Source organism: Hemitrygon akajei, chromosome 14 (assembly GCF_048418815.1).
Source record: "Hemitrygon akajei chromosome 14, sHemAka1.3, whole genome shotgun sequence".
Lineage (NCBI taxonomy): Eukaryota > Metazoa > Chordata > Chondrichthyes > Myliobatiformes > Dasyatidae > Hemitrygon > Hemitrygon akajei.
Window position 1 is genome coordinate 48,731,951 of NC_133137.1, and position 14,604 is coordinate 48,746,554.

Below are 14,604 nucleotides of genomic sequence, written 5' to 3' on the forward strand. Positions count from 1 at the left end.
CACAGAACGAACACCATATACAAATTTCCATGCACCAACTGCGACAAGCATTATATTGGACAGACTGATAGGAAGCTATCAACAAGGGTGCATGAAGACCAACTGGTTGTAAACCGTCACAATCAGCTTCCCTTATAACTATACATTGTGAGAGCGAAGCACATCAATTCGACTGGACCAATCTCACTATGCTAGTCCAAACCAGTCAAAGACAAGCCCGAGAATTCTCAGAGGCCTTGTTCTCTACATAGAATTCTATCAACAAGCACATCGAAATGAACTTAGTCTACATCCACCTCAGCGTCAAGTCGTCAGTCAAGAACCAATTCACATCTCATAATACGCGTCAATCAATGAGGACGACGTTAATCCTACATGGCGGTCGACTGCGCGCTGCCGTCTGATAGCGTTTTCAGAAGTCTCCGGTTACCCCATCCACGCTGAACTGCCCGAGCAGCTTTTTCAAAAGTACCCACCCTGGAAAGCGTTTCTGAAAAGCTCCGGTTTCGGGGGACGAAAACACCATTTTAGTGTGGACGGAGGGTAAAAACGAAGAGAAAAAGCTTCGGACAACACACAGAAAATGCTGGTGGAACACAGCAGGCCAGGCAGCATCTATAGGAGGAAGCACTGTCGACGTTTCGGGCCAAGACCCTTCGTCAGGACCCAAAAAGCTTCGGTTACGGATTTATCCGGCGTAATGTGGACGTAGCCTAACTCAGCCCAGACAACAATGGGATTTTAATGAGCCAGTCGCGAATTACATAATCGGTAACCAATAGAAATGGCAGACACACACAAACAGAAACGGACTAATCACAGGACACATAAAAGACAAGCGATGTAGATCACCAACAGTCCATTCGAAGTTGCACTGATGATGTTACCTAGCTGGTTAATGAAACGGCTGCAAGCTAACAAACTAGCTCGGCGAGACACTCACCAACACCACCCTATTTTTATTTTGGGTAGCCTCAAAACATGGCATAAACATCGATTTCTCAAGCTTCCGGTTATGTCCCCCAACCCCCCCCCCTCCATTAATCACCCCCTTTTCCCTTTCTCACCAATCAACTTCTCAGCTCTTTACTTCATCCCCTTCTTCAGGTTTCTCCTATCACCTGGTGTTTTCTCCCTCCCCCCCCCCCCCATTTTTAAATCTACTCTTCAGCTTTTTTTCCCCAGTCCCGTGGAAACGTCGACAGTACTTTGTTCCATAGACGCTGCCTGGCTTGCTGAGTTCCTCCAGCGTTTTGTGTGTGTTGCTCGGATTTCCAGCATCTGCAGATTTTCTCTTTGTGCTTTGTGTGTGTTGCATTCTTTGCCTACACCAGCACTTTACCCTTCCTCAAATGACGTTACTAGGGGCATTGTGAGGTGAGGCAACGTCAGCTATCGTTGTAAAAGGCAGCGCAACAGTTGCGCCTTGGTCCGGGGCAACGGCGCCTGGGTGCTGTGTCTCGCCGGCGAGCCAGCCTTCAGCTCTCTGACGTTGCTGGAGTGGTTGGTTACCTGTCAACCCGCAGGCCAGCCAGTTTGTGCAGTGGAACGGAAGGCGCTGTTGCCCGGGGAAACGAAGAGACGCCGCGACACTGCGGGAGGCCCCGAAGCGGACCGATTGCAATCACAGCACTCGGAGTTGGCGAGACGACTGGCACCGCCGGAGGGGAGCAGTCCGAACTGAATTTTGAGTCCAGGTCGGCGACACGCTTTTTAAGTTTTAAAACAGTGTGAGAAGTTTCACCAGGATTCTTTCGTGTAAACAGAGCGGAGTGAGCGCTCAGTCCTCTCGGATGCGGATTGTCAAACGTCGCGAGTATGACCTCGTTGCCTCTGTGTGTGAGGGCGGGAGTCAGTGGCAGCGATGTGTGAGGGGTTCGTTTGAGGAGTGTTACTGGCAACCATCATACATGTTCATTTCAGTGTGAACACTTGTGTGAGCCCTGTACACTCAGCCAGCTCCATCATGGGCACTAGCCTCACAACCATCGAGGGCATCTTTAATAGGCGATGCCTCAAAGGGCGGCACCCTTCACTCTCGTGAATGCTCTCTTCCCATCGCCTACACTAAGGATGAGGTATAGAAGCCTAAAGAACCACACTAAATGTTTTAGGAACAGCTTCTCCTCCCTCGTCAGATTTCTGAACTTTTGGCAGTCTTCTTGCACGGCTGACTTTTATTTACATTTCTTATTGTGACTAATAGTTATTTTTGTGTAGCACTGAATTCTGCCACGACATGTCCTCTCAGACTGGTTCTGATGAAGGATCCCGGCCCGAAACGTTGACTATTAATTCCCCTCCATAGAAGCTGCCTAACTTGCTGAATTTCTCCAGCATTTTGTGTGCGTTTCACTTGTCTGTATCTGCTTTTGAGCTTTGACGGTTGAAGTCAGTGGAACTCAATTCTGGGGATGGTGTTTGTTGGGCATTTACGTTATACTATATGCTTATGGCCCCATGTGCCACCTAGGCACTAAGGGATCAGACGACGATATGCTTATTCATCGCTCTAAGGAATCAGAATTGGCTTCACCGGGTTGTAAAGAGAGCTTTTGACACATTGGCCTTCAGAAATCAAGATATTGTGTACAAGAGTTGGGATGTTGTGTTGAAGTTGTACAAGACATTGGTGAGACACATTCTGGAGTATTGTGTGTCGTTCTGGTCCCCTACTTACTGGAAAGATGTCAATAAGGGTGAAAGTGCAGAGAAAATGTACAAGTGTGTTACCCAGACTTGAGGACCTGAATTATAGGGAAAGGTTGAATAGGTTAGGACTTTATTCCCTTGAGTGCAGGAGACTGCAGAGAGATCTATTGGAGGTACTGTATTCAGAACTGAGGGGTGCAGACAGAGTGAATGCATGCAGGCCCCCCCCCAAAGGCTGGGTGAGACTAGAACTAGACATCATGGGTTAAGGGTGAAAGGTGAAATCTGAGGGGAAGTTTCCTCACACACTGGGCAGTATGAGCTGCCACTGGAAGTGGTGGATGTGGGTTCAATTGTGACATTTAAGTGAAGTTTGGATAGGTAGTAGATGGGAATGGTATGGAGGGCAAGGTCTGAAGGCAGGTAGTTGGAACTAGGTGGGAGACCAGGTTGGCACTGACTAGATGGGCTGAAGGGCTTGCTTCTGTGCTGTGTTTTATAACTATGGCAGAATTATCTATCAACACAAGTTTCTGTAAGGATGATCTGTTTTGTATCCCTGTCTGTGTGTGTGTAAGCATGGGTATGTCTGTGAGGACTTTGTGTTAAGAGTGGGTTGTGAATTTGTATTTGGAAGTATCAGAGTCTGGTTTTATGAGAGTACGTCATAAGAAATAGGAGTGAGATGTCTGTCCCTTCAGGCTTGCTGTGTCATTCAACAAGATCATGGCTGGTCATCTTAATATTCATGCTTATGGCCAAACCCTTTATTTTAAATTGAGATACAGTTCAAGCCATGCAGCCCAGCAATCCCCCGATTTAATCCGAGCCTGATCACAGGGTAATTTACAATGACCGGTTAACCCACCAACCCATATGTCTTTGCACTGTGAGAGGAATCCTTAGCACCCAGAGGAAACCAGGGAGAATGTGCAAACTCCTTACAGGCAGCAGCAGGAATTGAACCCCGGTCGCCTGTACTGTAAAGCATTGTGCTAACCTCTACACTACTGTGCACATACCCGTAGTCCCCATAAATTTGTCAATCAGTGAGGGAGTCTCCAAAGACCCCAGGGTAGAGAAATCCAAGGTTTGACCACCCAGAGTGAAGAAATCTCTCATCGCAGTCCGAAGTGGCCCGGAGGCCATTCTGAAACTGTAACTTCTAGTTCCACAATCCTTAGCTGGGGGTGGGGGGTTCAGTATACTCATTGAGTCTGTCCTGTGCACCTCCATCATTGTGTAGTTTGGAGCCGCCACCAAGCAGGATAGAACCAGACTACAGTGCACAGTGAGGACTGCTGAGCGCATCATTGGAGCCTCCCTGCCCTCTATTGTGGACCTGTACTCTTCCAGGTTGAAGAAGAGGGCGGGGAACATCATAAAGGACTCCTCCCATCCTGTGCACGGACTGTTTGATCTGCTTCCGTTTGGTAGGCGCTTCAGATCCCTCCAGACTAAGACTAATAGGCACTGGAGAAGTTTTTTCCCTACTGCGGTCACTTTGCTGAACAGTTAACTGCCGGTTAACTGTCGGCTAACTATTACTTGGATTGCACTACCTGTATGTATAATCTATATTTTCATTTCTATTTATCATTATTATTGTTATGAGCAGAGAGACAACATCTGCCGGAAGTAAATTCCTTGTATGTGCATAGGTACTTGGCGATTAAAGTCTGATTCTGATTCTGATTCTGATCTAGTCTATCAGACCCACTATCGTGGTTCTTCTATGGAGAATACAGGACTAACTTGTTGAATCCCTTATAGTAGATCAATCGGCCTCCTGTGATAGCATGTCTATCTACACCACACCCCCTCTATATATCCATTTTAGGTACAAAGGTCAAAATTGTACAGAATTCTCCAGGTGCGATCTCCCAAAACCCCATATAATTGCAGTAAAACGTCACTTTTCCAGAATTCATCATCTTGCAATAAAGGCAACATTTGTCTGTATACTGGCTTTCTGTGTTTTGTGCACAAGGACAGCAACATTCCTTTGAACATAATAGTTCCTAAAATTTCTTCATTTAAAAACTACTCACCAATTCTCTCTACATATTTCTACACATCTGTCACCTTCTTTGCCACTCATTCAGCATATTCTTATCCAATTGTCACTTTGAATTCTGAACACAGCTTGCAATCACTCTTAGTTTGAATTCATCAGCACACTTAGAAATAGATTCACTTTGAAATAGAGACCCTTTGATATAGATGCTGAATACTTGGAACTCAAATATCTTTCCCAAAACACCCCACTGGCTGCAGCCTGCTGTCCTGCAAAAGACTCATTTATTCCTAAACATTGTTTTCTGTCTGTCAATCAACTCTCAGTCCATGTTGCTTCATTAGCCCGTGTTCAGAAAATGTAGGAGGCTCGACCCAAAACAGTTACAGAGACAATTTAGTGGTGAGTGATAACTTTAATGGTCAACTGCAAAACAACAAGCCACAAGGGGCCACAAAACAAGAAAGAACAGACACTCACAGGCAACAAGATAGCTGAAAGCCAGGAGCAGCTGGTTGAGTCCTGATGAACGGCTCTGCCCGAAATGTTGATTGTACTCCTTCCCATGGAGGCTGCCTGGCTTGCTGAGTTCCTCCAGCATTCTGTGTGTTTTGCTTGGATTTTCAACATCTGTAGATTTTCTCTTGTTAGCAACTGTTTGAGGCTAGTTGGTTCGAATGAGTAAACAAGGACTTTGGACGAGAGCTGGGTTTAAATGGGCTGCAGGTGAGTCCTATTAGCTGGATGGAAACTAGGAGGAGCTTGCATGTGCAGGTCTAACCCTCCTGCCCCCCACCCACAGCCAGCCCCCACTGGCCCAGGGCAATCTGGAATTCCTCAGTAAGTGATGGATCCAAAATATAACTGGTCAGCATTCAAGATCTCTCCTCCAGGCCATACCCTTACCAGTCGACTCAGTACTGGTCACCCTGATCACAATCCATCAGCTGGTAAACCATGTATACTGGACCACCCTCCAACATCCTTGGTTCCAGAGGTGCAGGCTTAGTAGGTTGAGTAGTCTATGGACAACAGGTTTGAGGCAGGACATGTGGAAGGTGGCAGCTGGAGATGGTAAGTGACTTGATTGATGGAAAGGGTGATCTTAAAGGGACTGATGGACCAGGCTTGTGGGAGTCAGTGCGCAGGGGTATATCTCGGGTGGACAGTAGGGCACAGTCTTCAGGCCTGCATGGTCTGGCTGAGTACCAACAGTAGTCAGCCTAGCAACAGTAGCTATGGTTGGCAGCTGGGATGGACCTCCATGCCTCCATTCTGGCATTAGTGTACCAGGGCCCTGGTGCATAAAGCTCCACTGTTGGCTCCTCAGCAGGGAACAATGGAGTTAGTAGCTATGAAGCAGAGGGTGACATACATATGGCAGATGAGGTGTGTAGATTGTGGGATAGCTCGGCCCAGAGCAGATACTTCCATGTGGAAGGGTTAGAGGTAGCAAAGCATCATGGAAACATCTCTACTTTCTGACAGACAATAGCTGAAGTACAAGCATACTTGTACTTGTATTTGTACTTGTGCAGAGGCGGAGCAGAAGGTTTGACACAATACTGGGCTCCAGTCCAACACAATGTTCTGATGGAAGCCGTGAAGGTAAACTACATGTTGGAGAGCCAGGTCTGCCCTCTCTGTGGCTAATGAAGGGCAAGTGGGCCACCTTGGAGAACTGGTCTACCACTGTCACGATCACCATGGTCCCATCAGAAGGTGGCAAACCCGTGATGAAATCCATGGTGATGTGGGACCATGGGCGCTGAGGAACCAGTATGGGGTACAGGAGCCCAGAGGTTGGAGGAATTTGGGGACAATGAGAGCAGGCAACAACAAACTGATGTACATCTGGGCCACCAGAACATGTGTTGTAGAAAACATTGAGATTATCATGTGTCCGGATGGCTGGATATGGGCAAAGAGTGGGCCCACAATAGTGCCTCAGAGTGCATGGCCACTGGCACATAGATGTGATTGTCAGGTATGTCGGCCAGAGCAGGGTCATGCTGTAGGGCCTAGCAGATCTGCTTCTCGAGGAGCCAGATGATCAGGGTGAGGATCTGTGAAGATGGAATGATGGGCTGAGGATTTCATCTGGGTTAGACTGTTGAGACAGGGCATCCGCCTTAGTGTTCTTGGAGATGGGTCGGTAGGAGATGGTGAAATTGAATTGCTCAATGAAGAGGGCAAAGGGAGCCTGAAGTGGGTTGAGTTATTGGGTCCGTTGTGTGGATCTGAGGTTCTGGTGGTCCATCCAGATCAGGAAAGGCTTAGTGTTTTTCATCAGCCAATGTCTCTATTCCTCCAATGTCCATTTACTGGTGAGTAGCTCCTTATCTGCTATTCCGTACCAGTGCGGTGTAGAGCTGAACTTGCACGAAAAGAAGACACAAGGGTGTGTCCTTACTGGGAAAGGATGGTCTTGGTGCCCACCTGAACCACAAAAACACTGGAGGGGTTTGGATGGTGGAGAATAGGAGCGACGGTGAAGTATCTCCTGAGTTCATGGTCAGACTAGGTTATCTGGGAAGAGGTGACTTGGTGAGGGAGATAAGAGGAGCAGCAATTTGGCTGTAGTTTCTGGTGAACTGGCTGTAGAAATTGGAGGAACCCAAGAAGTGCCATAGTTGCTTGAGGGAGCATGGTCGGGGCCAATCAATGACAACATGCACTTTCTCTGCTTCCATAGTTGTGCCTTGGAGGAAGAGGACATAACCCAGGAAGGAAATGACTGGGGTATTGAACTGGCATTTTTCTAACTGGCAGTACAGCTAGTTTTTGGGGAAATGAAGGACTGAACAGACATGGTCGTGGCAATCCCTGAAGAAGATATGGATATTGTCAAAGTAGATGAACACGTATGTACCTCTGTAGCATGCCTTGGAGGATTTTGTCAGTGAAGGGTTGGAAGACGGCTGGATTGTTGGAAATTCAGAAAGGCATCACCAAGTGTTCTAGTGGCCTGTGGGTGTTAAGGACGCTGCCTTCCACTGGCAGATACATATCAGGTTGTATGCACTCTGTTGAGCCAGTGTGATGAAGATCTGGGCCCCGTGGAGTGTTTTGAAAGTGCTATCCATCCAGGGGAGAGGCTAGTGCTTCTTAATGATGGCTTTTTGTTTGAGTCTATGGGGGTTGATGAAGGGACGAAGATTTCTATCTTTGATTTTGACAAAGAAGAATCCTGCACTGGCCGGGTACTGGGATTGTCAACTGAAGCCATTATGAGGTTGCCCACTGATGTTCATGCTCTTGGGCGGGGGGGGGGGGGGGTACGGGTTAAAAGAGCTCTCCCTAACTGCATGGGTTTTGGAGATATTGCTGAGAGGGTCCTGCAGCCTGATACGGTTTTCCGAGAACTGGGGTTCTGACTGATGAGCTGGGAGGTCCATCCATAGGAAGCTTGACAATTTGGAGGGCCAGAGTGATAATACTTTCAAGGTCAATGGACATCTCCCTGGTAGATGGCTCATTTTTTGAACACTCCAAGAGACCATGGTCATAATGGGCCAGCAACACTTCCACATTCCAACAGTACTCCTTCATGATGGTCCTAAATTCCAGAGTGTAACCTAGTGCAGTGTGACCTTGATACCGAGAAAGTATCTGATCCACTGCCCCCCTTTCCATTCCTGGGTTGTCAAAAACTGGCACATCTCAGAAGTAAATTCCACATATTTATTGTAAATGGTAATTTTATTGTCCCAGTTAGTGGTGGTCCAGGTCAGAGCTCATCCAATCACAAGAGAAATGACAAAGGCAATCTTGGCTTGGTCTGTAGAATACAGAGATGACTGGAGTTCGAAGTTTAAGACGCAATGGGAAGGAAGTTGCAACATCGGGTTGGGAAATCTGTTGAAGAGCTTGGGATTGGAATCAGAGGCTCAGAAGGTGGAGTTTGATTGTCATGGGGTTACTGTTTCAAGATAGTTGGAAGAGAGTAGTGTGTAGATAGTCAATTTTTTTCTGCTGTTTCTGGATTGTGTGCTCATGTTGACGGATGACTTCCTTTAGGCAAGTGTACTCTGTTGGGGCAATCGATGGTTCACCCATCCGGAAATTTACAGGAGGCTTGACCCAAAAGCAGAGCAACAAAGACAATTTAGCGGTGAGTGTTAACTGCAAAATAACAAGCCACGAGGAGCTACAAGCCAAGAGAGAACAGATACTAAACTCTCAGGAACCAAAGTAACTGAAGACTAGGAGCAATTGGTTGAGGTTGGTTGGTTCCTATGAATGAACAAGGATTGTGGATGAGAGCTGGGTTTAAATAGGCTGCAGGTGATGAATTGGAAACGAGTGGCAGGTGACTCCTATTGGTTGGATGGAGACTGGAGTGAGCCTGCATTTTCAGGCCAGATACAGCTTCCTGTGTGCCACTGATTGAAAACTTTTGGAAATTCAACTCCTCCAGTGTTAGGTAGCTGTGGAAGTCAGTAAACTTCCAATAATGTGTATGGGTTGGTTTGTGTGTGCATGTTGTCACCCAGCCAGTGCTTAGCATAATCTTAGCCTTTATTTAGGTATCCCAGGAAACCACTTGCTTTACTAAGTATTTTGTTCAACATGCCCCAGTACTTTCATAGAATTATGGACACAAACTTCCCTCTGTTCCTGCACACCCTTTAAACTGTGCTACTTGGTTCTTGTTCTCTATCAGTCACTGTACGGTTCTCTGTATAACTTCTGATCTGTTACTTGTCTCATTCTGTCTGTTTGTATAATTCAAATTCATTTATTTATCACATGTATATAGTAACGTACAGTGAAATGCGTCATTTGTGATAACAACCAACAACCTAAGGATGTGCTGCAGGCAGCCTGCAAGTGTCACCACACATTCAGGCACCAACATAGCATGCTTACAAAGTTTAGGTGAACAACACAAACAACCACAACAACAAACCACAGCAACAAAACAACAGCAAAACAAACCCCTTTCCTCCATCCCGCCCAAGCACTCACTCACTCACACACACAATAACAGGCAAGTCTCCAGGCATCCAGCCTCTGACAATGGGCCTTCCAACTTCCCTAGTGGACTCTCACTCATAGACCCAGGGCTTCAGGCATCGGGCTTCGACTTCCAGACTTCTGCTCAATCCTTGGGTTTCGATCTTCAGTATCTGACTCTGAACTCCAGTCCTTAAGGTCCAGACTAACTGATTATGGGACCACCCAAATTCCATATCTCAAACACTGACTTGCTGACTCACGTACCTAAAGGGCCACCAGCCTTTGTGCTCCTGTCCGTACAGACATCCAACCCAATGACATGGAGGGTTACCAGACCTCATCCTGGTTAGTCCTCTCCACATCATCTGCTGTGATGTCCCAACATCCACAGATGCCCTTCGTTGCTGGTATTTGAATGTGGAGCATCGAGAAGAGGACAGGCCTAGAGTCTGGCCTGATGTCTTAGCTCCCCCACATCACTGTCCCTAAACCATGTATTAAAAAAGAAGTGGCCTGCATTCTGGCCCTTTGGGAACACACTATTGATTATTCTTCAGTTAGCCAATTTCTTATCAATGCTGCCTCTAAATTTTTATTTCATTTTCATCCAGTTTTGATAATGGACCAGTGTGCATTTCGTGTGTGTGTGTGTGTGTGTGTGTGTGTGTGTGTGTGTGTGTGTGTGTGTGTGTGTGTGTGTGTGTGTGTGTGTGTGTGTGTGTGTGTGTGTGTGTGTGTGTGTGTGTGTGTGTGTGTGTGTGTGTGTGTGTGTGTGGGAACACAGCAGGCCAGGCAGCATCTATAGGGAGAAGCGCTGTCGATGTTTCGGGCCGAGACCCTTCGTCAGGACTAACCAAAAGGAAAGATAGTAAGAGATTTGAAAGTAGTGGGGGGAGGGGGAAATGCGAAATGATAGGAGAAGACCGGAGGGGGTGGGATGAAGCTAAGAGCTGGAAAGGTGATTGGCGAAAGTGATACAGAGCTGGAGAAGGGAAAGGATCATGGGACAGGAGGCCTCAGGAGAAAGAAAGGAGCGGGGGGAGCACCAGAGGGAGATGGAGAACAGGCAAACAACTAAATATGTCAGGGATGGGGTAAGAAGGGGAGGAGGGGCATAAACGGAAGTTAGAGAAGTCAATGTTCATGCCATCAGGTTGGAGGCTACCCAGCCGGTATATAAGGTGTTGTTCCTCCAACCTGAGTTTGGATTTATAAGGTGTTGTTCCTCCAACCTGAGTTTGGGTATGTATTTATGACAATATATCTCTGAATCTGTGGGAGTCCTTGCTGACAATTGATTGTGGCCCAAGGCTCTTGAGTTTATACATCTGCATGTATTGCAAGTGCTGAAAGATCATCAAATTAAAATGTTCAGTCTTTCTCTCTTCAAGATGCTGCCTAATCTGACTATTTCTAGAGTTTACTATTTTTATTTCTGATATGGTTTGCTACCAAAGACAATAGCAAATATTTTGGTATTTCACCAAAGACTCTAGTAAATTTCTACAGTGGAGAGCATTCTATCTGGTTGCATCACTATCGCCCACTGGACAGGATCAGAAAAAGCCGCAGAAAGTTGTAAACTCAGCCAGCTCCATCATGGGCATTAGCTCCCCAGCATTGAAGACATCTTCAAAAGGTGATGTCTCCAAAAGACAGCATCAATCATGAAGGATCCCCACCACCCAGGACATGCTCTCTTCTCAATCTCTCTGAAGATTAACACTCTCTTACCATTGAAAAGCTATTCTGGTTTTCTACTTTCTCTACCAACCTATCTGGCCTCGTATTTACCACATTATATTCCACATGCCATATCCTCTCTACCCATTTAGCATGTCTATATCCCACTGAAATCCATCTGCATCCTCTTCACAATCTACTGCTCTTCATCTTTATATCATCAGCAGAACTCCACACATGATGAATCCCTGGCCTCAGCACAATTGCTGTCACCCTGAAAATCATACAATGAACTCTTACCCTCTGTTCTCATGTCAGATAAACTTTGATGCTTCTGAAGCCCAAACCTCAAAAATGAATTCAGGAAACAATTTGTAATCCACACTAACATATTACTCCCAGTACAACATGTTCTAATTTTGCTTAACATCTCCTTGTATGGCATCTTTGCAATTATCTAAAGTCCAAATACTGATACTTGTGTGACACAGATGTAATACCCTGGTTAAAATCTCCACTGCTATGTTGAGAGGTAGCTTATATTAGCAGTTTTCTGTAAAAACAGCGTGCCATGCTAGAAAGTGTGTTTTGGCTTTGGCTAATATAAGGGCCCATGTTGTCCAACCAATGTGAGTCAGCCAATCAGGATTGTGGGATGTGAGAGAAGGTTCTAGAGAGCTGTGGGGAAGAGTTTTCTTGTTTGGGGGCTTTTTGGTGGGGGCTGTGGAGTGGGGCACAAGGTAAGTTGCCGCAGAATGCTGTTGGAAGGAGAGTCCCCATTGCTAGAAGTGCTTTGTGTAGATGAATGGCTCCAAGGAGGAAGGGCCAGCATTCCGGAGGGAGAGGTGGTTTGTTCAAGATGGATTTTGAGGGAAGTTCAGACTGTGACGGGTGTTTTCATGCAAACTGTGAACCCAGCACGTGGGTAAGAGACACCCCCCCCCGACTACTCCAGTATGAGCTCCAGTGGTTATGTGCGCATTGCACTGGGCCCTTTTCTTTTTCCTATTAGCTGTTAGATAAAGCTGAAATTTGTAAATATACTTTAGTTATAATTTTATGTGGTGTATGACCTGTTATTTCTTGCTGACTGATAATTGCACATGGGCAGGATTTACACAGCATTCGCTCAAATCGAGGTCCCTGTAATTGGAACATCACGATGTTCCTGTTTGGTTGAACCCCACATCATACTGGCCCTAGGTGTATCTTGTTTACGGAAGGTGGCCTTCTTACCACTGAGTCATGTGGCTGTTAGCAGAGTTACCTAACGAGCCGAGTTTGTGTATGAGTCCTGGTGAGAGTTACACAGAAATAATATCACTCAGGAACTGGAATATTGTTCAGGTATTCTGGTCTGATCTAATCAGTAGCTTACAAATGGTCGAAAGGTGTTGCCAGATCAGAAGTTGAATCTTTCCTTGCATGGCCCATAGGCTACAATGTAGTCCTGCTGCATCAATAGAAACAGGAGAAGACCATTTGGCCCTTTGTACTCACTCTATTGTTGTGATTGATTTTCCAAATCAGCCCTATTTTTCCTGTGCTAATTCCCTACCCCTTGATTCCCTCAATTTAGAAAATCTAAAGCTTTGCTGGAGCTGCATCTAATCTACAGGTCTTCAGACTCTCAACTGTGGTACTTACTGTTCATGCACCCTTTACACAGTTCTCCCAGCCATTTCTTAATATCACATGATCTCAATTCAATTGGATGTTTCCATGATGGTCAGGATGACATGAAGAGGCTGAGGTGTGACTTCTGGTCTGCGCTGCTGGTTGTAAATGTGTCACCCTTGTCATTTGCACTCATGTGCTGGGCTGCACGTCCCTGAAGATCAGGTTGTTCTTGGCATCTCTTCCTCCCATTTGCTGTTTAATTGTCTACCACCATTCATGAGTTGATGCTGTAGAATTGCAAAGCTTCAGTTTCAAAGTCAGAGTAAGTACAGTATATTATCAAAGTGTCTATAGGTCAGCATATACTACCTTGAGATTAATTTTCCCACAGGCATTTACAGATAAATAAAGAAATACAAAAGAATTATGAAAAATGATACATAAAAGACTGAGAAGGAAACTGCACTAAAGAAGACAAACTATGCAAATAATAAATAAATAATACTGAGAACATGAGCTGTAGACTCATGAGTTGTAGAGTTGTTGAAAGTGAGTGTGTAGGTTGTGGGATCAGTTCAGTGTTGTGGTGAGTGATGTTATCCACACCAATTCGGGAGCCTGATGGTTGTAGGGTAATAGCTATTCCTGAAACTGGTGGTGTGGGACTGAAGTTTCCTGGAGTTCCTGTCAGGGATGCACAGGCAGGCATCTCCCATTCTTCACCTCACCAGCAGGAATACCTGCCACTTGTTTCCAATTCATTACCTGCAGCCTATTTAAACCAGCTCTCACTCACATTCCTTGTGAAGGCATTGATGGCTGTGGACCACTTAGTGCTGGTAAATGGGATTAGTATAGATGGATATTTGTGGTCAGTGTGGACATGGTTGGCCCAAGGGCCTGTCTTTGTGCTGTATGACTTTATGTATACCAATTCTATCAAAAATAGATGCATCTGCAACAAGTAGGCTGATGAGGACAAAGTCGAGTAGGTTTATCCCTCATCTTGGTTCACTTAGCTACCTGCTACAGTTCTATTCTGGCAGCATTTTGTCCTTCAGGACTTAGCCAGCTTAGTCAATGGTTAGGGGACCAAGCCACTATGGATGAAAGGTAGTGAGATCCCCCACTCTGAATAGAGTCTCTGCCCTTGCCACTTCCATCACTTCTTCCACATGTGGTTCAACATAGAAGAACACTGGTTCATCTACTACATGGACAGGAGGTGTTAATCAGGAGGAGGTTTGATCTGATACAATGAAATGGCAGGCTTTCTGGACTTTGTGCTAAGGACCAAGGGCTACATCCCACCTGAGAATCATGGGCAGGCCAGCCTTATGTTGGTCATCAGAATCAGGTTTGTTATCACTGACGTTTGTTGATTTGTGGCAATACATAAAACATAAACTAATTTGTACATAAAAATACTATAAGATACATAAAGAATACCATTACATGCTGGCTGTGTGCAGAAAATGTTTTAATGAATGGACAGCACAGAGCCATTTTCTGCCTGGATTGCAGGGTATAGTTCCGTGAATGCTGATATGTTGGAATATATGCAATTTTCTCCTACAAAGCAAAACCAAGCAGCATAAATGACAAGAAGGTTTTGCTCCCAGGTGAGTTCAATACCTATTATGCTTGCTTTGATCACCAGAATAGGGAGG

General features: G+C 45.8%; 1 protein-coding gene across 1 annotated transcript in view; it reads left to right on the forward strand.

The window, feature by feature from the left end:
* Positions 1-1,645: 1,645 nt before the first annotated feature.
* LOC140738184 (uncharacterized) overlaps positions 1,646-14,604 on the forward strand; it is a 159,244-nt gene continuing 146,285 nt past the window's right edge. Inside the window, exon 1 of the mRNA XM_073065300.1 lies at positions 1,646-1,697. The gene's annotated coding sequence lies outside the window, so the exon portion shown is untranslated. The remainder of the gene's footprint in view (positions 1,698-14,604) is intronic.